At 39.2% G+C, this 25,227-nt stretch overlaps 1 protein-coding gene across 9 annotated transcripts in view; it reads left to right on the top strand.

Moving 5' to 3' along the window:
• The first annotated feature begins 1,593 nt into the window (after positions 1–1,593).
• ctnnd2b (catenin (cadherin-associated protein), delta 2b) overlaps positions 1,594–25,227 on the top strand; it is a 153,573-nt gene continuing 129,939 nt past the window's right edge. For all 9 annotated transcript variants that reach the window (XM_077537232.1, XM_077537198.1, XM_077537241.1 and 6 more), the window contains exon 1: positions 1,594–1,895. The gene's annotated coding sequence lies outside the window, so the exon portion shown is untranslated. The remainder of the gene's footprint in view (positions 1,896–25,227) is intronic.

Raw genomic sequence — 25,227 nt, 5'->3', positions numbered from 1 at the left:
CTGAGCTCATTTTTTGTCTTAAATGTCCGACTGATGTCATGCTATGCAGCTAGCCAAAAAACAAGTTTGTAAATGGTTTATTTTGAAATGTACCGGATTTACCTTGATGCGAGACGCTCGATTTCCTGTCCGTCTCGTGTAATTTCTTCAGCTTCATGAAAATCCGCATGCGGCATCCGGAAGAAATAGAACGCTTGCGGAAACCTTCGGCATCGCCGCAGTCGTTCTGCACCGCAGACGCACCGCACCGAAGCTGGTGTGAATTGACACGTAGACTTGAATGCGTTATATACTTGCGGCGACCGTACGGCCGCCGTACGGAGAACGCACCACAGCCGTTCTCCGTACGGCCGCTAAATGCAAGCCTGCTCCGCTCAGTGAGATGTGTCTATAATGATACCGGGGGGTGGCACGGTGGATTGAGTGGTTAGCACGTCCCGCCTCCCAGTACTGAGGACTCGGGTTCGAGTCCAGGCTCCAGCCTTCCTGGGTGGAGTTTGCATGTTCTCCCCGTGCCTGCGTGGGTCTTCTCCGGTACTCTGGTCTCCTCCCACATTCCAAAGACCTGCATGGCAGGTTAAATGGGCGCTCCGAATTGATACCAGGAAAACTACCTTTAAGCATTTTGGAGACGATAACGTTTAAGGATGGGCCATGCAGCCATATTTTGAGGTATTGATATTCGTGAAGGCGGCTTATACCAGTATCGGCTGCCCCCTTATGACTGTTTTACAGTCAGGAACTAGAAATGAGAAATTAGAAGAATAGAAAACCGCCTTTAATGTCAATTAGGTAAAATGTGATATGGGTATGGATATATTGTGTTTCTTTAAAATAACCTGTAATTGTTTTTGTTTTTTTATTTTGTGTGTTAAAAATGTACTAGTGGTATCGGCACTTGGTATCGTATCGGTGAGTACTGAACGGATGAGTACTCATATTGGTATGTCGGTCTGAGAAAAAAAAAGTGGTATTAAATATCCATAATTACGTTTGTAAACTATTTCAAATGTCTTGGTGACTAGAAAAGCTGTGTACCACCACTAAAACCATTTGCAAACGTCATTGCGACTGTTTGTGACCTTTAACGAACCTTGCCAAAAAAACAAGATTTGCTACGTTTGCAAACAGTCATAACAAACCTTTGCTTCTCAGTGAGATACTACCTGAACCATATTTGAGTGACAGCTTTATCCCTAACTAGTGAGACACACTTACTATTCTACAAATGCACTACAATTGTTTTACTAATGCAGTGAATTGTCTTACAAGTGAGTGTAGAGTGTAGACAATGAACATATACAGTACACGGACCTTAAGAAGGACATCCTTATCCAGTTTAATGTATTTGTATATATCAGACAATTGGTACATGAACCTTAAGTTGTATATCAAGTATATTGGATAAATATTCAAACGGTTTTCCATGAGCAACCAGGGTCTCATGCAGCACTGTTATAGAGAAACGATATATTCCTTTCATCACCACTGGGTGTCGCTGTTCTCACTGTTACCTCAACTGTCTGTGAGTCTGTCTCGCAGGAATGAAGGGACCCTGTTTGGCGAGGCACACATTGGGAGAGGGAGGGAGAGAAGAAGAAAGAGAGAGACAAGTGACTGCTTCTGCCTTCCCGCCTGTGCGCAGTGCTCCGGCCCGGCCGCTCCTTCCTTCCTCCCTCCTCTCCCCCACTTCCTCCCCACAGCTGGCTCGCTCCTTTTCGGATGCTGGGAGCCTTCATCTTTCACACTCCGCGCTGGACCAAAAAATACCTCCGAGACTGGAACGACCCACAGCCCGTTTTGAATGGTTTGAATTTTGGATTCACACGCCGGAAAGGAGGAAAGTCGAGGGGCGAAAAAGAGGCTCTCCATCCCCCGAGGGAATTTATTTCACAGTAAGCAAGCGCAATGTCATTCCAGTTTCTTTGGTCCCCATTTCCTCATCTCACGTGTAAAAGAACCTAAAAACAGAATGTGTGAGCGAGCTAGGAAGGTGGTGCATTTTTATCGAGACGTGTGTTTCTGTCCTCCAGATGTTGTCGTCACTGGACCACTGTCGTCCTCACGTGGATTTACGTCTTATTACGCGTTTTAAGGGCTGTGGCGCGCTCGCATTGATCGTGGGCAGAAAATGGAAACCCCCTTTTCAAATAGACTCGCCATCCATCAGTCCATCCCTCCATCCATCCATGCCTCCGGGTCGAAGGAGGGGGGAGGTTGCTAATGCGAAATCTAAATTACTTTCAGACTGACCTAAATTTGAGCCGATACCGTAAGATTATAATGCATGACAGTGGTTTACCGAGCCCATCCCCGCTGGCTTTGCGTTGCCTTTTACAACGCGATGGAAGTCTTGTTGTGTGGTTCAGCTTGCGAGGGTGATGCAAACGCAGCTTACAGCCAGCTTGCATCTCCAGCCGGGGCCTGCCTCCCTTCCTGTCCATGTGTAAAAGACCTCTGTGTGTTTATCACCACCTCGGGGCCTTTCTCTTTATCACTGTGGAGTAATTAATCCATTCTTTCCCCGGATTGCTGTGCTTCATAGGGAACATTTTAGTGTTGCTCACGTTGGTTGTAGTGGGATTGTGCTCTGTGACCTGGCAGAAATGTGTATCTGTTTTTGTTACAAACTCAAGGCATGCCGGTCGGATCCGGCCAATAATGTCATGTGTGGCTGAAGTCTGTACCAAAATGGCAATATAGTAACGTTGAAATATTGCGCTGCAAACACTTTTTTCTTGACAAACCTCCGTCTTAAAATGAATGCAACAGTTAATAGTATTTTCCTTGACTCGTAATTTCAAGAGTAGTTATCCATCAATTTGTTGTCTATGATGAGGAGATAATATATTTAAATGGTTTCACATTCATAACAGCCCTCTGAGGACAACCATAAAGATAATGTGCCCCATGACAAACAAGTTTGACAAAACTGCCTTAGGGAAACTGGATACAGCATTATAACATTATAATGCAAATGTGCATAAACAATATTCTATCATAATCTTTATAGAATTGTACTGAAGGCAATTTCCTCTTTAGTACTGTAGGTGTCTGTGGCTGCTAAGGCATCTCTGCATGTACTGTTTTCTACTGTGTTGGGCCTTCTGCCCCTTGTTGCCTTGGAAACCTCTAATTGAACAAGACCTGGCAATGTCTGATTTGTCATGCCTATATATTATATATTACTGTTTTCTAATGTTTGTGATTTTTATTTAGTACTTCACCAATGCAAACAATCAAGCAAAACCCGTTAAAATATTTGTCACCACAGTGAGCATTTTTTATTTTATTTTTTCTTGGCTGTACTACAATAAAGTGTAATTGCACTAGTGCGGTCACTATCAAATATTTTTAGAATCAATTAATGTATGGATTATTCAGTCGATTAATCGGCTAATCTGATTCAATTTAATTTTGCATTAAAGCATTAGAATGAAAGCACCCCCCATTACTGTTTATTAACCAGTGATTGGTGCATATTTCGAAATTCGTATTCGCAATTTAAAAAAAAAAGGGGGGGGTTGATGTTGTACTGTTACCGTTTCAATCATTGTTTTCCAAAGTAAAAACTGATGTTTGCAAGTGTCTTATTCTGATTAAACACAGAAGATAATCAGTCTTATTTCATGAAGGGCTAAAGAAAACAGTGCACAATTACTGTTGATATTTTGAAATCAAATGATTTGCACAATTTTAAATGACAAAAAGACTCCAAAGGATTAGTCGATTATTAAAATAGTTGTCAATTAATTTGATAATCAATTACTTGTCAATTAATCGATTACTTTTGACAGCTGCAACAATAATTCACCCAACATCAGGCGAATACAGCCATAAAATGTCTTAATTAGTACTTTCAGTATTTAATTTTATGACACAAAATAGTAAGAAAGGCTCTCTTATATGTTTCAAATTTTCAGAGGATTGGAGGGATGAGCTGCAGTATTTTATATAGCAATCCTCACATATAATTTGCAAACTTCCCTGTGTTCTAAACCCCCATGATTACAACCGGTTGTCATCATCAGTGTTGTAATTTGGCCTCTCGTCTCATGTTGGAGCATTGACATGAACATTGAGCAACTCTTCATCTGGAAGATTCATCTGGTTTGCAAGAGAGCACACAACTGTGTTATTTTTAGTGATGGCTACAAGCAACATGTGCAGCATCCTGAACATCAAACTCTCACCGGTTAAACCACGATCCCCAGTCCTTCATCAACAGCGTTTCAAATGATCACATGCGTTATTATATTGCTGCTGCTTTCCCGTAACACTTCCATCGAGAACACAGAGGCCCCACCCTCTCCTACATCACCCTCCTCTCACTTTCTCAGCCTAATTGCCCAAGATTCATGGTTGATGGTGGAGTGGGCATACAGCCGCGTCCCTGGTGAAATGTTGGCGAAGCGATGCGTTGTACCACGACATTTTTAACCGCATGTTATTGTCCTTTATCATCCTCACCGGTTGAGCTGCTGTGGCCTCAACAGGCTTCATTACGTTTAAGATTTAGAAGATGATGATGCATTTGGTAAAGTTTCCCTCAAGTCTCAGTGAGGCGTATCATGATAAACTGGTAAGTTCGCTGTAAAAGTCTCCCTATACTAATAGTCGCATGCGTTGTAGTGCCTTAAGCTCTCAGTAAAACTGTGCTGCAAGTTCTTGATTTACTTTGAAGTTCAAGTTAAAGGGTTAGGTTTATAGTTGATATCATACAATATATTCAGTCTTCATACAGCAGTAAAATTGTTCAAGTTATCGTTAAACCAGACGATTTAACATCACAAGAAAAGCAAAGAAGAAACTATCAACAAGACACAAAGAGAGTTGTTTGCTGTCGTGCACAATGCAATACATCCATGTTCACGTCTAATAGAGCCATACGTAGTTATGGCAACTGACTTGTGAGTCATGCACATCCTGTTTAAACGCACTTCAATGTTCCCGCTTCACCCAGTGGTAGAAAATTGACCACGTTTACTTTGCGGGATAAACGCTCAACAGCATTTTTAGAACAGAGATGAGACGGCATGTCAAATCGCAGACAAAAACAATTTCCATACTTTAGAAAGTTCCTCAGTGGCATGATGTTGCACATTTATTAGCAACACCTGGATTACAAAAAAAAAAAAAAAAAAGACGTTAACATGATTTACTTACAATTATTTGCATTATAATAATGAAGAACTTCTAAAAGTGTACACAAAAAAGACTCAAGGACCCAAAAGTGAACAGGAAGTATTTGGTTTAAAGCAGCATTCCAGGGCTTGAGACCTTGGTTGTTTTAGTATATTAGCCTATTTGGAACTAATGGGCACCCAGTTCAGGGTGTACCCTGCATACTACCCGAAGCCGGCTGGGATAGGCTCCAGCACCCCTGTGCGACCCTTGTGAGGAGTAAGCGGTTGAGAAAATGGATGGAACTAATGGCTTGGTTGAAAGAAAAAAAGACTGCTGAGCTTTTAGCTGTGTTTTCATTATTCATATTGCAAGCACATTTGATGCTCAAAATAGTTTTTTTCTGCAATAGTTGCTCCTTTGTGACAAAGACAAGGTTGCCTTTCGCAAATGTAAACAATTCAGTCAGCGTGAAGCTTCATCGCTGCCATTTTCTAACCAAGTTGCCTTGAGTCACAGCTTGAAGCAATTGGAAAATAGTTAATAAATAAATAGTTCATCCTCATTCTGATCGGCTTCTTACCAGTTCAATTGACTTGCCTATTGGGTTGAGCTCAGCTAATTGTTTGGCCATGGCAGAATATTGTTGTTGCATATGTTTACAAACAAGGCCATATATGTTTTGTATCCATTTGTCAGAATACAAAGTATAGCTATTGGACGTCGCAGAATTCATGGTGTTACTTTCAGTAATTCACTGCTTATGTTGGATTAGTTATCTCTTGTCTCCACGTGGCAGACTCTGTTTATCACCTTGAGAGACGGGTCGAAGGATGCTCTGCAGCCATGTCATTATATTCCAGTCATGACATCATTTGATTCATAGCGACGGCGCTTCCTAAAAAGAGAAGGCCACCAAAATATGGCAACAAGGAAAACAGAATGTTTCAAAGTGTGACACTGGCGATATTTGGTGACTTAAAATTCAATACTTATAATAAATGCAATACTAGCTTTCCACTGTATTTTTTGGTGTGCGTGTGCATGTGTGTGTTTGTGCTCTTTAATTCACCTGAAACATATTAAAAATTACCCTTTGCCTTACTGGATAGTTCAGAGTCTGGCCAGAGTTTGTGAAGTTGTCAGGTGACAATAGGAAGGATCAAAGGAAAGAAAGATGAAATAAAGTGAAATCCAGTACCAACCAGACACCACCTGCCACACACATAGTTGCAAAAACACAATCTTTAATCAACCCCAGAAACCTCTAAATTCCAACAGATTAGAGAGTAGCTTTCCATTGTATGTGATACCGTGTCACTAAAAGATGTACAAAAAGTTACAAGCGCCATTTTGCAGCATCCAAAGGTCTAACTCACCAACCCTTACCAAGATATTTTTTGACTACTTATCCATCCATGTAATTTCAACATTTGGAACTTAGGTAACATATTTATTGACTGCACTCTATATAGTAGCACAAGCAATTGTATGCAGGTGACAGAGTGACACCCATCACTTCCTCTCCATGCACTCACCGTTCTTGTGCCAGCCTGGTTCACTAATGGATGATGGGAAATAACAGCTGCACTTTTGCCTCCTTGTTTGAAGCCCTGAGTGGTTTTCTGTCCTCTCCGTATCCCTTAAAACGGGCAGAAGCCAAAATGATCTATAAAGAGGCGACGCGATTGTTTGCGGCGCACGTCATTTTGTCACTCGTGATTGAGTGTTCACAGCATGAAAATTGTCCTTTGCTTTGAAAATTGCTTCGCCCTTATGCTGTTTGGGTCACTGTGTATCGGGAAACCATTTAGCTGTGACAGGCAATTGAATGAGGGACCGCATGACTTATTTACCAAATATACATGGCGCAAACAATGCAGCTTTGATGACGGAATGGATTGTGATGATAGCAACACATGATGAAGCTGTTGCTAGATCTTTCATCCCTTTGCTGAGCTAAGCTCGGGCCAAGCGAGGCTAACATCATTGTTTCGGTGAGTCTTCCTTCTGGCGAGGGGCTAAAACCCTGGGTGAATCGCAATTCATTATTTGCAAGCCCTCAATCCTGCCTCCTTTGTTTACATGTTCACTCCTGAGGTCCCACCAGCGATTCCACGGAGGAGTCGGGGAGCTCGCTGACGGACAAACGAATGGAGGGAGAAATGTTTGAACTAATGATATCGTCATTCCTCCGGCGATGCCAATCCAATATGACGCGTCATGGATGAATTCGCTTTGCGGCTGTCCTTTTAATAGTGCTGCAACATATGTCCTTGATGGTTCATGGGAAATCATGCAATCTCATGAATAAAGGACTGGTGTATGTTTCAAGTTATACCGTGACCGGGCTTTCTCCTGAGATTAACTTCTGGGTCAAGGACAATCAAGGAACTTGAAGTGAGGAGATTTAGGATGCAGCCCTTGTGTATACTTGTTTACTTAAGCAGACAAAATACTCCCATAATTTCCCTGCTCACTAAATGGCTCAACCAATCAATCCCCTGTGGAGCTGCCAAGTTGTCGTTGCCAAGTTGTGGTTGATATGGCAACTGGTTGTTGTGATGTCAGCCAGGTGCGGTCTGGCAGTTTGGGCTCTAACAAGGCCAACCCTTGTTAGGAGGAGCAAGACACTGCTGTCATGACAATGTTGTTGAGGGCATGCCGTGGAGAGAGAAAAAGTGAGTGGATGGGTGGGTGTGGAGCAACCACATTATACCTGCATTGATTTATGATTTGTGGTTGTAATTTGACAAGGCCGTAGTAATGAGAAGAATCTGCTGTCTAATCCTAGTTAAGCAATATCTGTTGTTGAGCGCCAGTCCAGCACAAATGGTCCTTGACGATCTTCTGAGGTTATAGACAGCCAGCAATGAACGAGTTTGCGTGTTCTCACGTGGCACAAGAAGGCATGAGCAGACTTGCTAACGCTATATAGTTTATCGTTGATTGTTGGCCTTCAAGTGTTTTCCAGACAAATACATATTTACTATACTTATGACTAGGGGTGTTAAAAAAAAATCGATTCGGCGATATATCGCGATACTACATCGCGCGATTCTCGAATCGATTCAATAATCGGCAGAATCGATTTTTTATTTTTATTTTTTTTTTTAGGATTCACACCTTGAGCATGGAAGAATGTTATATGAACGGAACATTAAGCCTTAATATTTTATTTTAATGCTGTTCAAACATGAAACAGATTACAACCTGTATAAGACTGAAATTTCAGATAAATAAATAATACATTTTCATATAAATCTTACACTCTACAAGCTTACTGATTAGTATTTTCTAAATTTGAATGAAAAAAATCGCAACAATCGACTTATAAATCCGTATCGGGATTAATCGGTATCGAATCGAATCGTGACCTGTGAATCGTGATACGAATCGAATCGTCAGGTACTAGGCAATTCACACCCCTACTTATGACTAATACTACAATAGCATACTATGTTAACCTATGATAGGTTAGTGCCAGACTACAGAGCACATTCCAACTTGCACACATATTTGGGTTACTGTAAACTGTCATAAACCCAAGATTTGAGGATCATATTGAACAATTAGCGTCTCAGTGGGGGTTGCTTGGGAATTGCCTTTTCAAGTTATCAAACTTCCTTGATTGTATACTTGTAATACCAGTGCTTATATAGTTATCAAAACAGCTACTATGCCGCTAGTCTTTTGTTCATGGGAAAAACATTTAAAAAACAAACAAACACTCATTTGTTTAAACAATATTTGATATATCTATGTCAGCCATATCTTGGCTTTCAGTTCAGCTAGTTCAGTTCACTTAAATGTACATGGGGTTGTGTGGACTGAATTTATAGTGGAAAATGAAGTTATGCAGTCTGTAGTCAGGGCTCTAGTATGAAGACAAGGCGATAATAAAAAGTTATAAAGTAGCAACAGTAGAAGTAGACGTAATCAAGCACTGATTTGGTGGACATGACTCATGGGACACTGCAGGTCCATGGCTTGGTGGTACAAATATTTCACTTCCCCTGAGGCTATGGCACTGATAGCAGTAAATAGAAGGCTTGTAATGAAAATGGATATAGACTACAATAATCTATGTTACAGATTTAAAAAAAAAACACACACAAAAAAAAACAGTTTGCTTTTAACATTATTTTTCCCTTTAAAGTCCTGTAAATGTAAGATTTACATTAAAAAGACAAGAACGACACCACTAAACTTGTCGCTTCATGTATCCACTACGCGACTGATGACAGGATCAGTATAATGAAACTTATAGACTAGGGCTAGGCTATAAGACTAAGTCGCATATATAAGAACAGTCTTATTTTAGCATGTTTTCTTTCAAAATCTTCCAGTATGAATTGACAGGACGTGAACAAATGACTGAACCAGTCGCTTCATGCATCTGCTACACTCCAATGTAAGTGTACGACTTTGCGTGGCCTTGTCTTTTTGAAAATATGTCATTTTGACTGGGTGGGCGTTGGAGGATTAGTTGCAGTCTGACAGCCTATTCTCTGGGCCTTACATCATTTCAAATGTTCTTGTCCATATTTCTGTTGAGAGAAAGCAACACAGAGCTTTTAAGCTCATAATGAGTTGCAGCAGTTACTCCCTTGAGGAGGATAAATTTCAGTTTTGTGTTCATTCTGTGATTTTAGGTACATTAAAGAAGAAATAGTGTGTTGTTGTTGATGTTTTTTTTGGGAGAAATTATAACAGTTGTCTGTGACATGCTTTCATGAAAATATGTCAAGGGTCAAGAATTACAGACACTTTATACACCCTTTGGCTTTTTCGTGTTTAGTTGAAATTAGCTCTTTTTTTGTGTCAGTCAAGACTGATGCAAAGGACGCATCACATCGACACTACACTACTGGGCCAATGGACTTTATAGATTTCATTACCGTGACAACCGGGGTGGAGTGAAGGGTTTGAAGAGGCAAGTGGTTTCTTGTGGAAGAGAAGCACAGAGCAAGGAAAAAATAAAAAAATAAAAAAATAAAACACCTAATCCAGTGGTGTCCAAACTACGGCCCGGGGGCCATTTGCTGCCTCCATTTTTCAGTGGCCCGTGACATATGCTAAAAATGGCATTTGGCTCAGTTCAAATAAAATAAACAAAACAAAAATGTTTGGAGACGGTCAAAGTAAGAAGGGAGGGTATCGAAAAACAGGTGCAATTAAAGGTTATATTTTAAGTAACTAAAACTAATGAAAAACTAAAACTAAAATTCAAAAAACAATATTTTTACCGAAATAAAATAAAAACCTACATTTTGTGTTTACAAAACTAACTAAAGCTAACTATAATTATAGCAAACATGTCCTTCGTTTTAGTCTTTGGTAATTAATTTAATGCAAGAGCCTTTGGAAAAGGTTTAGGTCCTAAACCTTTCAGGAGTCAACACTTCATACATTTAATATACTTTTTACTTAGTAATTATAGTGCGGACCTGTGTATGTGATGCATGCATCTCACACATCCCAAAAGAAAAATACTTGATATGACTTTGACTTGTTCACGTTAGCAAGTGATGCATGTAGGAAAAGATTTAATCGGATGTTTAATTTCATGACATGGGCTCTGCAGTCCCTGTCCAACTATTTGTACACAAGCAATTAAGACAAAACAAAAAACTTTTGAGTACCCCAACACTCATTTATTTCCAACCCTTTGCAAGCATGTGTAGCCTATGTGTGCACAGTTGAGTTTGTGCAATGGAGGAAGTGGCTTTTGGCCTGTGTAGCGTGCCATTGTCTGGCTTTAAAGCCCCTTCATTCACTATACTACCATTGAAGCAGCTGCCACTAATCTGCTAATTGTTTTAAAGGTTTGCTCAGCATTTTGGTGCCCCATTCAGCCATGCAACATATCGCTCTTGGCAAGGGAGGTGCTTTACTGTGTGTACTTGTCACTTTGCATTTGCAATGTTTGTGTAAATAAAATAAAATAAAATAAAATAAAATAAAATAAAATAAAATAAAATAAAATAAAATAAAATAAAATCCAAGTTTAGCATATAATGACAAAAAGGAATAAGGAATAAGCCGTCAAGAAAATAGATGGATGGATCATCATTTTTAGCTTATTATTATTATTATTATTATTATTATTATTATTATTATTATTATTATTATTATTATTATTATTATTTTAGATAGTCTACATTATAATTTTAGAATGGTTCAAAATGTTTTTTCTTCAGTCACGTTTGATGTAAATAAAATAAATAATATAAAATAAAATAAAATTAAATAAAATAAAATCCAAGTTTAGCATATAATGACAAAAAGGAATAAGGAATAAGCGGTCAAGAAAATGGATGGATGGATCAGCATTTTTAGCTTATTATTATTATTATTATTATTATTATTATTATTATTATTATTATTATTATTTTAGATAGTCTACATTATAATTTTAGAATGGTTCAAAATGTTTTTTCTTCAGTCGCGTTTGATGTACATTAAGAACATCAACAACATAACAACATAAACTGACGTGCAAAATCACGTCCCGCCTCTTCCGTGACATATACCCCATAGTATTTGAGTGAAACATGACCCACTGCAATGTGATTGGCTGGCTACTTCCTGATCCGCACAGCTTACGTGTAATGCAAGCAATGGAGGCGGTTGTGGTGTGGTAGCTTGGGGCTCAGGGAAGAGCGACAGCGAATTTTCAAAAAATAAAGCGGTCTATTGGTGATTATTTTCTAAAACAAAATGAGAATGAGGAGGAGAATGATGGTGGTAAAGTAGGGCCAGCGAAAGGTGCTAAATCAAACGATACAGATTATTCTGCCTGTAAGAAGTTTTAGTTTGAATTTGTGCAGTCTTTAAGCGCCCTCCTGTGGTTGCTAGGTTTAATGTTTTAGTTCAGTAAAATAGAAATTCAATGTGGCAGCACACAACGCCGACATGTTCATTCAAAATAATGTTTACATGAGTTAAGTTACACGAAATTATTGACTTGTTTTGATAGTCACTGCTGTTGCAGGCAAACCTCGTGTTCCAATCAAGTACAGTGGTACCTCTACTTACGAAATTAATTGGTTCTGGAAGAAAGTTCTTCAGTAGAAAATTTTGTAAGTAGAGACACATTTTCCATGTAAATGCCCTAATCCGTTCCAAGCCTCCCAAAATTCAGACATAAATGTTTTATAAAGCATAAAAATGCATCAAAACATGTAACAAATACATGTTACAATTATATTATTGCACAATAAATGAGAGTTGTGCATAATGTAAAAAACAAAGAATAGAGTAAAGAATAAAAATGATGGTCATTCACCTTTTTAACTGCTGTCCTTATCGTTTTTTGCCCTCTTTGGTTCATGTCCTCCTCTCTCAGAAGTGTTTTTTGTTTTGCCTGGTGTTTTGTAAAGAACTGATCCAAGGATGTTTGCTTTTTTTTTTATTTTAAACAATCCTTTGAAAATGTCCAAGGCAAACATCATCTTAGTGAGCAAACGCCCGACTGGTGAACACTTTTTCTGGGCGATTCTTTTAAACAAATTCTGAAACTTCATGGAAACTTCCGGTATGGCGTGGCATCTTTTTCCAAAAAAGGCCCATCTCGTCGCAATTAAAAACTTACTGTGCCTTCATCAATCACCAATTGTTTGAATTTTTGTACAAATTCGTCGGCCGTTAGTTCATACATTTACGAAAAACTATCGGAACACCTCATGGGCCGCGGGATGAATGATGACTGTAGAGATAGACCGATAATCGGGGCCGATATTTGACATATTGGTACATATCGGTATCGGTCTGTTTTATTAATCTGACGGCCGATATGAGCGATCCATTTAAAACTCCGTCTTTTCGCTTCGAATGCAGCCCAGAGCGTCTCTGTCTGTTATGGAGTCCAACTCCAGCAATGTAACGCCCATAGCAGCATTTGATTGGTTAGCCGTGCAAGAGCCAGAACCAATCAGTAGTGTATGCCTGTATCACAGTAGCCGGTCACACACGCACCCACGGACACAACGCGAGACACATGCTTCGAAGGTAAGTTAAAAGAGAAGAGACTCCGCCGATCGTTTCACCATGATAAGCTAAACACATTGAATTATGTTGTGTATTAAATGCACTATATGAATGGAGCTGCATTGCCTTGCATTGAATCCCCGCTAGCTAACAGTGGTGTGTTCAGCTTAGCATGTAGGCTAACACTCAGTAGCTAATTCGCTACTTGAACTACTCGGGGAGGGAATCACACACATTTTCACTTAATTAAGTAAATAATGTTTGTTAGAAAGGTTCCAAATATTAACAGTTGTCATTATTATATTGTCTAGTTCCATGTTAAGAGTAGAGTAATGTCATTATATTTACCTCTCGTGACGCACACATTGCATTCTGGGTCACGTCCACTACTTGTTGCATAGCGGTTATTATGCAGTTAGATGCCACAGTGACACTAAATAGCGTTTAGTTACTTTATATTGTGTTTATTTGTCGCACTGGTTTGCCATTGTGTGCCTTAAGCTTCGACGTCGATTTGATTGACAGCTCGTTGTGCACCTCGTTAAAGTCCGCTCCGTAACTAATTAAGTGTCTCAAACACCGTTTAACTACACGAACGTGTTCTCTTCCGTATGTTTGGCATTAGTAGAGAAGTGCACGAAAGTATAGTGTGCTTATTTGCTTGTTTTGTCTCTCTTTTCACGTCATGTCTGCCGTCATTTGGGACATTATGCTCTCAATGGATGCCACTAATATGTAACATCTACGGCCGTAGTCGGCTGCAATTAATGTTCAGTGATGTAATTTCGTTACGTGCCTCATACTTTGAATAATGAGCTCATGTTTGGTGTGTTGTATAACTTTCTCGTGCGTTAGTAACTATTCATGTGGACAGCTAAGATAGTGCTTGTTAATGTGAATTAGCAATGTTGCAGCCCAGTTATTATTTAGACAAGTACATCTGTGCCATTAAGTGATACAGTACAGTACAGTAGTGAGAGAATAGTGTGCCCATATACACACACGTGTCTATAAGTGTAAAACACATTAAACAGCAGAAAGTGGCAGCGGTCCACCGCAACAATGTCTGTTTAACCAAGTTATTCTTACTATTATTATAACCAAGTTATTTTACTCTACCTTTTTCTGCGTTGATTGGGGCATCCTAAGTGGCACTAAACTACATGATGAAGTGTCTTTTGACAGTTATCTTGTAGAGAGGAGTAGCATGATATTGCTGTTCTCGATTTAAGATCCTCAGCTTATCAAAACTGTCTATATGGTAACAATAACAATAATTATAATAAGGTCTACAAGAACTGTATGGTGTTCAGGGATGAATAGTTTTTCTCATGGAATTTTTTTTATTTATTTTTTGCTGTAGTAATAAGTAATGCCACAGCTGATGCACATTTTGAATGACAGGGCTCCTCCTATTACTTCAAAATATAAAAATATAACATTTATAGAATAAAACTACAAGTATCCCAAATGCTATAAAAGGTAATGTCACATTGGCCCCACATTTAACTCCCCCCGCCACCAACGTCTTATTGCAGATAGAAGGATGTAAAATGAAAAGTGTAGTGTGAGAATCCATTGTAAAGAACGGTTAGGGTTTGCACTATTCAAAAATTTGGTGCCAACATTTGAACTTTTACTGCAAATGAATATCGGCTTCAAATATCGGTTATCTGCCTCCTTGACTACCGATAATCGGAATCGGTATCGGCCCTGAAAAAAGCATATCGGTCTATCTCTAAATGAGGACGCTGTATATGTATGTATGTATCTAGGCTCATAGATACCTATGGTAAAGGTTCCTCTTAGCCAGAAAGATGCACAAACACCGATCTAGTATTTACGCTCGTAGGTACCTATGGTAGGAAATAGCCATAGCCGAAAGTATGTTGCGTTCGGTAATGTATTTTTACCTTTCGTATCTAGAAATTTCTTTCGTAACAAGAGGCAATATTTTCACGTTGAGGCGTTTCGCAACTCGAAAATTTCGTATGAAGAGACGCTCGTAAGTAGAGATTCCACTGTACTTTGCAAATATATCGAGTTGCGTATGCCTAAGGTCATGCTGCACCTCCACAAAAAATGGTGCGACCAAATCAAGTGCAGTGCGAGCAACTAAAAATGTTACTCGCACTAGCGCTCGTAGTAGAAAAGTTAGTGTAGAGCCGTGTCTTTGTCCTCTGTGTTGTCAATCAACCTTGTAGTAGTTCAGTTGTAGTACCTTCATGTTTCATTATTATCCTGGATTGGCTGGCAACCAGTTCAAGGTGTACCCCGCCTACTGCCTGAAGACAACTAGGATAGGCTTGTGAGGATTAAGTGGTTCAGATAATGGATGTTTTTTGTTTTGTTTTTTTGTTTTTTAAATAATTATTATTGTTATTATTTTTATTTATTTATTTTTTTGCAACATTTTAAAATGGTGATTTCTTGCAACTGGCCTGAATCAGCAAAACACGATTTTCAAGCTTTTGCCTGAAAATATCAGACTCCTAAATTCTGAACATAGCTCAAAGGAAATAAATCCCCGCCCCCTCAAAAAAAAAAAAAAAAAAAAAAAGCTTTTCCTAATAAGGATTTGTCAGATTGAGCAGTGCCTGGCTCATGACTAAGCATTGTGTCTGGCGGAGAGATGAAGACTCTTCTCGGCTGCTTCCCAGCTCCATGCGGCACGTTCTTCCGCCTATGAGTTGAGACTTGGGAATTCCTCACAACTGCTTCACTCAAATAAAATAATAGCCTATCCTGACTCATCTTGCCCTTCAGGCTGGATCAATTTACTCCGTTTTATTCTTGATCAGGATGTTTAAAAAAAACATTTTTATTGACTTTTTCCCAATTTAAAGAGCACCAGTTTTACTTCACATGGGAAAATATTTTTGAAGTAATCACAAAAAAGCTGGTTTATCAAAGCACACTATAATTAGGGCCCGAGCAGCGACCGCAGCGAGGTCCCTCTTTTTTTTTTTTGAATTCTTCTTCTTCTTCTTCTTCTTCTTCTTCTTCTTCTTCTTCTTCTTCTTCATTCTCCGCAAACGATCACATTTTTGAGGACCTAAACATTTACGAAAACTCACCAAACTTTGCACACTCTTCGGGCCTGGCGAAAAATGTGATATTATGCAGTTGTCATAACAACGCGACTCTATAGCGCCCCCTAGCGTAGAAAAATAAAAAACAATCCCGGCATGTTTGACCTAGAGCTCCGAAAATTGGCAGGCACGTGTATCACCCTGAAACACACAAAAAAGTCAGTGGAAGCCATTTCCTAAAATGTACAGGAAGTGAGCTATGACTTTTTGAATGTCCAATTATGGCACATTCACTGTGGTCATGCTTTTTCCCCCTTTGCAAACATTTTTCATCCAATTGACCTCAAACTTGCCACGTATCATCTGAAGACCTGAGACAACAACTGGGCAAAATATCTTGACTATTCGAAATACTATATGACGGGGGCGGGGCATCAAATATTGCCTTTAAAATTTCATTTGTCCAGAAAAACAAAATGCTTAATAACTCCCATGTACAAGCTCCAAAAAATCTCAAACTTCTCATGCAACTTAATAGTCACGGCCTGAAAACATCTATATAATAAAATTCAGTTATACATATAGCGCCACATAGTGGTGACAATAAATGTCATAATTTACGTTTTTAGTTTCTGTGCCGAGCTCGTTGAAGAGATCCAGTTGAAAATTGGTCAGAAAAGCCTTAACATGTTGATCATGCCCCACACCTAATATTGTAACTTTTCGCCAAAGGGCGTGGCCGCTATGGTGCCGCAAAGTCTGATAATTTTTCGTAAGAATAAAAGCTGCTTTAACTTGACCCAGATGGTCCAATATTCTCAAAATTTCACACATTTGATGAGAGTCCAGCCCTTAAGACATCTACGAACTTATATTTCATCTTACTGATAGCGCCACCTACTGGCTATTTTTTTCTTACGATTTTTCTTCAATGTTTTTCTCCAAACACATTAACTGGACCTTTGAGTTTTCGCGAATCGCTGTGGGCGTCGCTAAGCGCTGTTCACCAAGAAAACAACGCCAATTTTGAGAGACTAAACTGGCACAGAAACACATTAAACTTGGCACACACATCTGGCCTGGCAAAATGAGCAACATTTTATCGTGGATTGTACTGTTTTTACAAAAATGACTCAATAGCGCCCCTAGAAATTCTTAACGAAGCAGCCCCGGTTGTACGTTTAAGCAAGAACGACGAATATTTTTAGGTGTATGAGGGAGCCCAAGACCTACAAAAAAGTCTCATGGACCCATATGCTAAAATGAACAGAAAGTGAGCTACGAATTTTTGAATGTCCCATTTTTGACGATTTTTCCACATTTACAGGGGGCATACTTTTGCCCACTTCTCCTACACGTTTCATCCGACTGACTTCAGACTTGACCTGGACCATGTCAAGACCTGAGCCAACTACAGGGGAAAAAAAATCTTGACTTTTCGAAATACTATATGATGAGAGCGGGGCATCAAATTTTGTGTTTCGCAATGAAAAAGGATATGCTTAATACGGTACATGCTCCAAAAAATCCCAAACTTGACAAGTATGTTTATAGGCAAGGCCTGAAGGTATCTCTATGACAACATTCAGTTATATATGTAGCGCCACCTAGCCCTTGAGGCATTAAAAACAAAAATAAATACCCCACTTATGGTATTTTTACAAAAATTGTAAACTCATTCTAAGTGTGATAACCAAGTCATTTATGAATATTCTTTTACTTTCCACCACTCAAAATGTTCACTGGCATCAGACCTATCCAAATATATGTACTTTTTTATTTTGTTTTATTTATTTTTGATAGCCTCTATTGACAATATTGTATTATTACATTATATTATGTATTGTATTATTACAAAAAATCCCAAACTTGACATGTATATTTATAGTCAAGGCCTGAAGGTATCTCTATGACAAAATGCAGTTATAAATACAGCGCCACCTAGTCCTTGAGGCATAAAAAATAAATAAATCCCCACTTACAGTATTTTGTACAAAATTTGTAAACTCATTGTAAGCAGTGTGATAACTAAGTCATTTATGAATATTCTTTTACTTTCCATCATTCAAAATGTTCACTGGCATCAGACCGATCCAAACATATGTACTTTTTTATTTTGTTTTATTTATTTTTGATAGCCTCTATTGACAATATTGTATTATTACATTATATTATGTATTGTATTATTACAACATTGTGCAATGCGTACGGGCGATGATGTGTGTATATATACTTTTACAAAAAATACCAATCAGGGCAACTCATTGCCTAAAAATAAAAAAGGACGCTGATTTTTTGCAGATCTTAACAATCACCAAAACTCTTTGAGCTTGACACACTCAACACACCTGGCAAAAAAAATAATAAAAAAAAAATTCACATGCATAGGTTTATCATGCCATTTTCAAAGAAATTCTGCTACCAATGTGCCAGTACCCCAACGTGCAAGTACCCCAACGTGGCCCAGGCTGCGAGGGCCCTTTTTAGCTGCTCGCAGCTCTAGTTTATTTATTTATTTAAAAAAAATTTGAAGGACCACACAGTGGTCCTAAAATTAAAAAGTTGTTAATGGAGCAATCTATTACCGAGAGAATTTGCTCAACATTCTGAGATGTTTTAAAATACTGCTTTAATTAAAGGTGTTTTGAAAGCAGTCAAGGAATTCCTCACAATCAATTCCTTGTTTGTCCTGTGATTCTATAAGTGCCCAACAGTCATTACATTACACATTACACACAGTACAGAATATGTATATATGCATGATTTCAGTCACGTCATCACTGCATCATACAGGTTTGCTCATCGCCAACGTGTGTGGCTACAAGTTTCATCATGCAGTGTGATTTGCTTTTTAGTCTAGTATGGAATAAGCAGATGACCGAAGGCAAAAGTAGGTAGATGCAGAGATAAGCCAGACAGACCTTCAAGGCAAGGTTGACTCAATTTCACCAATTTATTCAGGCCATATCAACAAACATGTTAACATTTTGGCCTCGTGGCCTTCATCAGGGAATGAGCCTTGTGGTCGGAAACGTTGCCCTTGTCAGGCTATCGTGCAAGAAGAAATTTAGATTTGATACATCAGAGGATGGTCAGCGGATGCAAGGGCAATGTAAATTCTAGACATCATGCGTAATGTTTTTAAAGATAAGTGTCCAGAATAAATATGACAGAAGGCAGACTGCTCTAAACTGTATAATAATCTTTCACAACTGATCATACCCCCCCCCCCAAAAAAAAAAAAATAATAAGTTAATGCAATCAATGAATATTTTGTGAAATTGTGCAAATGGAGGCACATTTTTGAAAACTGTGAGAAAAAGATTTGTGTTTTTTAGTTTTGGAAACAGCCGAAACTGATTGTTTGCTTGATACCGTGCTATCTTTTCCAGCCTTTCCACTCAAAACGTAGCCTTTAGGTATGACTTTATAGGCTGCAACATCAAGAGGAGAGAAGATCAGACGACAGAAAGCACAGCGAGGAAAGTATATGCGGTAAACACTCTTCAACAGTGACTGCCGGAGTCAGTGACACATGAAATATGAGAGACAGCGCCACTTTTCACTATTTATAGCAAGCGAGACGGTGAGTAGCCACATCACAAACACTTCACATCGCTTCATGGCATAATTTTTTCATTCGCTTAAGAGCAATTGCGACCAATTTTAAAAATGCACGTACTGTATGTAACAAAAGTGGCATCTGACATTTGTGCCACTTCCAGAGTGAATGTAGCCTAAATAAAGCTTTTCCATTATCTTAACCATAAGGTCGTATTTGAATCCTTATACAGAAACTTGGGTTGTTGTTTGATTTCAAACATACCTGAACCTACCATTAGTGTATAAACTGCAGAATTTATTATTAGGGCCTGAGCAGCAACTGCTGCGAGTTCCATATTAGAGCTGTAGGAATTCTTCTTCTTCTTTTTCTTCTTCTCCGGAATGAATCACATTTTTGGGGACCTAAACGTATGGAAACTCATCAAATTTTGCGCCCTCTTTTAGCCTGGGGAAAAATTTTATATTATAGTCGTCATAACAACATGGCTCTGTAGCACCCCCTAGAGTGGAAAAACAGAAAAAACAGTCCCGGCACGTTTGACCTAGAGCTACGAAAATTGGCAGGCACTTCCAGATGTTCCTGATGAAAAGTAAAATCAAAACGTTTTTAATTGCTGAATGCTGTTGCTGTGGCTAAAAGCTGTTTGCCAAGAAAAACTATGCTGATATGATTGGTCTAAACATGTATGAAAATTGAAAACTCATGACATTTTGAAAACACATAAGGCTTGGGAAAAAAAACAAAAACAAAAAACAAACAAACAAAAAAAACAACAACAACAACACCAACAAATGATCCATTTGTGAAGATGTGCCATTTAAAAGGAAAAAAAAAATAAAAAATCATATTTCAATGTGTAAACCAACGTGTATGTACCCCGAAGTGGCCCGGGTTGCTAGGGCCCTTTATAGTGACTTGCAGCTCTAGTTATTATTATTAGTATTGTTAAATACAAAAATAGCATTCCTCATTCTTCTTTGTTAACCGCCACCGCTTTTGGCATCACCTTATAATCAGGAAGCACTTGGCTCGTTGTCATTTTAGTTTTCAGCATGCCTTAACTTGTGCCATGTGAAGTGTGTGCCAGTCATCTCAGCTGGTTGATGCTGCTGTTCTCTCGCTAAACTTGGAATTTTGCCATGGTCTGAAGCAAATGCAAAGGCTATTTGGCTGTCTTTGATGCTGCCTCCCCAAAGCAATTTCTTCCATGATGTCATTACTTCTGAGAAAGCCCTTCAAAGTTGGCCCGGTGTATTATGCATGGCACGACTGTGGCTAGCAACGGTGCTCGCAGTGCCCTGAGGTAGTAATGGGGATGCTCACAGTGTGGAGAATAAGAATGGGAAGGTTTTGAACGGAATATTTATGGTAAAGCTGAAATTCTTTTTCTTCAATTTTATTGGTTCAACTTTTTTATGCCCCCTTGGTGATGAAATGAAGTACAGCACAATGGTATTTGCAGTGGCTTCTAGTCAATTAGGCGCATGCTGAACTGGGAATATATTCCCAGATGTTGTGCATTATGTAATGCCTTTGGCCGGGTTAGTATTGGTGGTCTAACCAGTATTTTAAGTGGGCCGGAACACACCGGTACATAGCTCCGGCACTTCTAAAAATCGCCCTTGAGCGTTCAGGTACTTCTCAACGTGCAAAGAACGTACCATCAGCGTTCCGATACGCTTGACAATGCATTTTTTGATCCCCAAAAAGCTCTTCCGGTGAGCGGCGCTCATCCACGGAGTTACATATAGTATGGAAGTCCTGCGCTCCATGTGCACGCTTAATCCAGTAATCATATATATCTGTGCTTTGCGAGAGAAGCGCACATACGTCATTCAAGTCACCCGCTGTAAACATAATCCTAGCCCGATGCTATTCTACGCTTGTAGTGAAGCCGGCGGTGGGTGGCCATCTTGCGTTGCCACACCAACAGTAAGTTGAATAAATGGACTTTTCTGCTGTGTACTTTTTTCCCACGTTATTGACGGCGGAAATTCCACTGTGTGTGGCGTCCGTTTGTACCAATAAGTAGAAAATAAGTGTGGGAGAAGCTCCAAATGCAGATTTCATCAGTAAGAATGGAAAATATAAATTTAATCTCATCAGGTATTTTTCCAAGTGCTACTCAAAGATTGGTCTGCATCATCAGAACCAGTTATCAGAACCATAAACAATGAAATGAAAGCAAAGTACACAAGAAAAAACAATCACTGTGAAATGTGCAAATGATGCAAACAATGAAGTTTGTTCTTTGTTAGGCTCTCATTATTTCCATACCTTACTCTTAGACAGCGGATATTGGCTTAAAACACCCACTGGTAAGTGTTTTCGGTGAAAAAATTGGTCCCTAGCACAAACAATATAACGGTTCCTTCGCCTGACTTCAGTGCAGGGATTATTGATTCAGTTCCTACTTAGAACATGTTTGAAAGGGTATCTGCCTGTGTATTTGCCATTTGATTGGCTGGCAACCTATTTAGAATATAGTCTGTCTTTCTCAAAGTCATCTTGGATAGCCTCCCATTTGCCCCGACGACCTTTGGCAAGATATAATACTATACTCATAAGAGATAGAGAAAATGGATGGGACGGACGGCTGGATTAGTATTAGGTATTAGGTGTGATAGTCAAAGTGAGAAAGAGAGACCAAAAATACACACCCTTTTCTGAACAGCTTTTTTCAGTACTTACCCTAGTGGTTTTGTCAAACCAACATTGTAAGCTTTTTTTCATATATGGAATTAAGAAGACTAAGGAAAGTGTTCATCTATTAAGTCATGCATACTCCATAATGTTTAATACCTGGGATTTGCAAAACCTCCATACCTTACTCTTAGCCTTTTGGGATTAGTATCAGAGTCAGGGTTTGTAATTAAATGTGTTTATCCCCACATCAACTTGCTGTCTACAAGGAGGTCAAGATACAGTACCAAATGGATTTAATGGTGGGCTAGGTTCCTTTTTGAAGAAAACAGCAACGCGTTGCACTTCGTAGTAGGCTTTTAGAGGTGACATTCCATCTGTCTGCCTAAATTTCATCCTCTCTAAATTCAGAATACATTAGCTGGCTACTAATGTATTACCATCTCCTGCTCGTATGTGATAATGTAGAGTCATCAATATAGAATTCCTGCAAAGTAGATTAGAGTAGACAAACGAGAATTACCATGTGCCTCCACCTATGTGTCAATAGGCCCTCTCACACTGCCCATCAAAGGTAGGTTTTTCCCAGGTCGCTGTTCTGTGTGAAAGGTTCCCATACAGAATCAGGAACTTTGGTTGACCTGCAAATTTACTACGGAAATTCACAAACGTACAAGAGAGGTTGGATAGCACTTGTAGAAGGGAGTAGTGGGAAGTGGAGACCATTGTCACACCGGATGCTGGTGCTGACATTCCCACACATCTAACTATTTGGTGTGGGAAGCCACATCAGCTGTACACAGAAAGGAATATCCCGCTTTGGTGGATTCTGTCTGAAAGGCATTTCGACAAATAAAGACCAACTCTACTGTTACACCTCTGTTGCGCCAAATGTATGTAAAGGCAGCGTGAAAGGGGATAATGAGGTGTAAGCACTGGGCCCTGTGGTGCGCATTCATTGTTCGATGAAGTCTAAGATGCCTGAGCAGAGACCAACGGATGGACCATTGCCTACAGCCACACAGCCTGTTATGTACATTACCAATGAAACTGTCATTTGAAATGTTGACATTTACATGGCTGTACGTATATGACACATTCACATTCTAATGCTGCATTTTTAGATCACTGACACATTTGTTTGGGTTTTAGTTCTTCAAATGTTTCATTGTGTCACAATAACTGTGGCTTCCAATTACAATATTGGTTATACTTGTATATTATCTGCATCAGTGGTTTGTTTAGATGATGCCAACTCAAACATATGTGACCTGCTCCGGCAAAAGGGTCGGCATGTCGGCAGGATGAGATATGGACGATCTAGAGATATGGACGATAATAGACAGTTGGACTTTATTTGTCCATTTTGATATTTGTCCACAAATAGCCTCCTTGAGCTCTCTAGTTTAATTTCCAAGCAGCGCAAAAGTCAAAATTGTAATAGAAGTGTATGAAAATAAGCAATGATTAGACAGTATGCATCGTAACTAGGAGGAGTGTTAGCCTAGCTGCTTGTGCACTGTTTAAAAACAACCCGAATTTCCTAGCCTCAAATGTAATTCACAAATGATTTATATACATTTTGTGAGGATAAGCGGATCTGCTAATGGATGGATATAGCAACCCAAAAAAAGTCGAAACACACCATTTAGCACGAAAGTGAACAGTCAGCCTACCTTGAGCAGAAGCTATGTTGTCATCGGTCTGGTTACCAGCAAATTATCATCCAAACAGACAGAAATATTCTCCAGGATCGATTTCTAATTTTAATTCAAATTACTACATTCACACACTAAACCATGTCGAGCTCCAACTGGGGAGTAGCTGTGATGCTCCCGCGGAGCAGACGACTCTGCTCCTTCACTCAGACCGAGTCAGGAATTGAAGGTTGTGACATACGCCAGTGCCTTGTATGTAAGTTAGACTAATGTAATAATGTATTGTAAAACTAATGTAATGTTTTGATCGCTTGTCGATGTTGTCTATTTCATACGGCGGACATGTTGCTTCTTCGATGCCTCAAAAATGAACCGTCTGCCTGCATACGCCGCAAATATCACTACACATTTGCACTTACACTCTTTTAAATGGGATGACATGAACATAAAAATGAGCTATGAAATATGAAACTTGAAGATGAAAAATGCTCCTCTCAAAAGAGTCACAATGACACCCTGCCCCAAAATGCACACAGGCTATATTGACTTGTAAATACAATAGTGTAGTTTCCCTCGTGTATTAGGCTACTTAAGGTGGGGTGGTGGGACAAAACAAAACACAAGAACTTTTAAGCCATCACATTTTCATTTTCCTCGTGTGACCAAAAGCATTTGAGATATCACATCCATGATAAGTTATCAATAAAGTACTTTTCACAGGCCACATCAAATGGCAAATAATCTTTTAATTGACACAAAATTATGAAATCAAATTTCCCATTGTGGTAATATGACCTCATTTACAGAAGAAAATACCACAAGGAGTAAAAAAAAAAAAAAAAAAGCCTCAGAAAATGAATTGTAAGCTGAATGTGATCTTCAAAGTTGAGGCTGATTTCTACGGCGCCCCTAAGGTGACGGTAGAAAAAAAACAACTTTGCGTTCCCTCGCAAAGTTTCTTGCGAGGGAACGCAATCTTTGCGTGCCCTCGCAAGAAACTTTGCGTTCTCTCACAATGATTGCGTTCCCTCGCAAAGATTGTGTTCCCTCACAAAACAACTTTGATTGCGAGGGAACGCAATCTTTTCGTTCAAACGCAATGTTGTTTTACGAGGGAACGCAAAGTTGTTTTTTTCGCCTACCATGTCACCTTCGTTGCGCCGTAAACACTTCCGGGTCATCTTCCATGTGAACAAAAGCGACGAGGATGGAA

This window comes from Festucalex cinctus, chromosome 1, assembly GCF_051991245.1.
Source record: "Festucalex cinctus isolate MCC-2025b chromosome 1, RoL_Fcin_1.0, whole genome shotgun sequence".
Lineage (NCBI taxonomy): Eukaryota > Metazoa > Chordata > Actinopteri > Syngnathiformes > Syngnathidae > Festucalex > Festucalex cinctus.
This window is presented reverse-complemented; position numbering and strand designations above follow the sequence as displayed.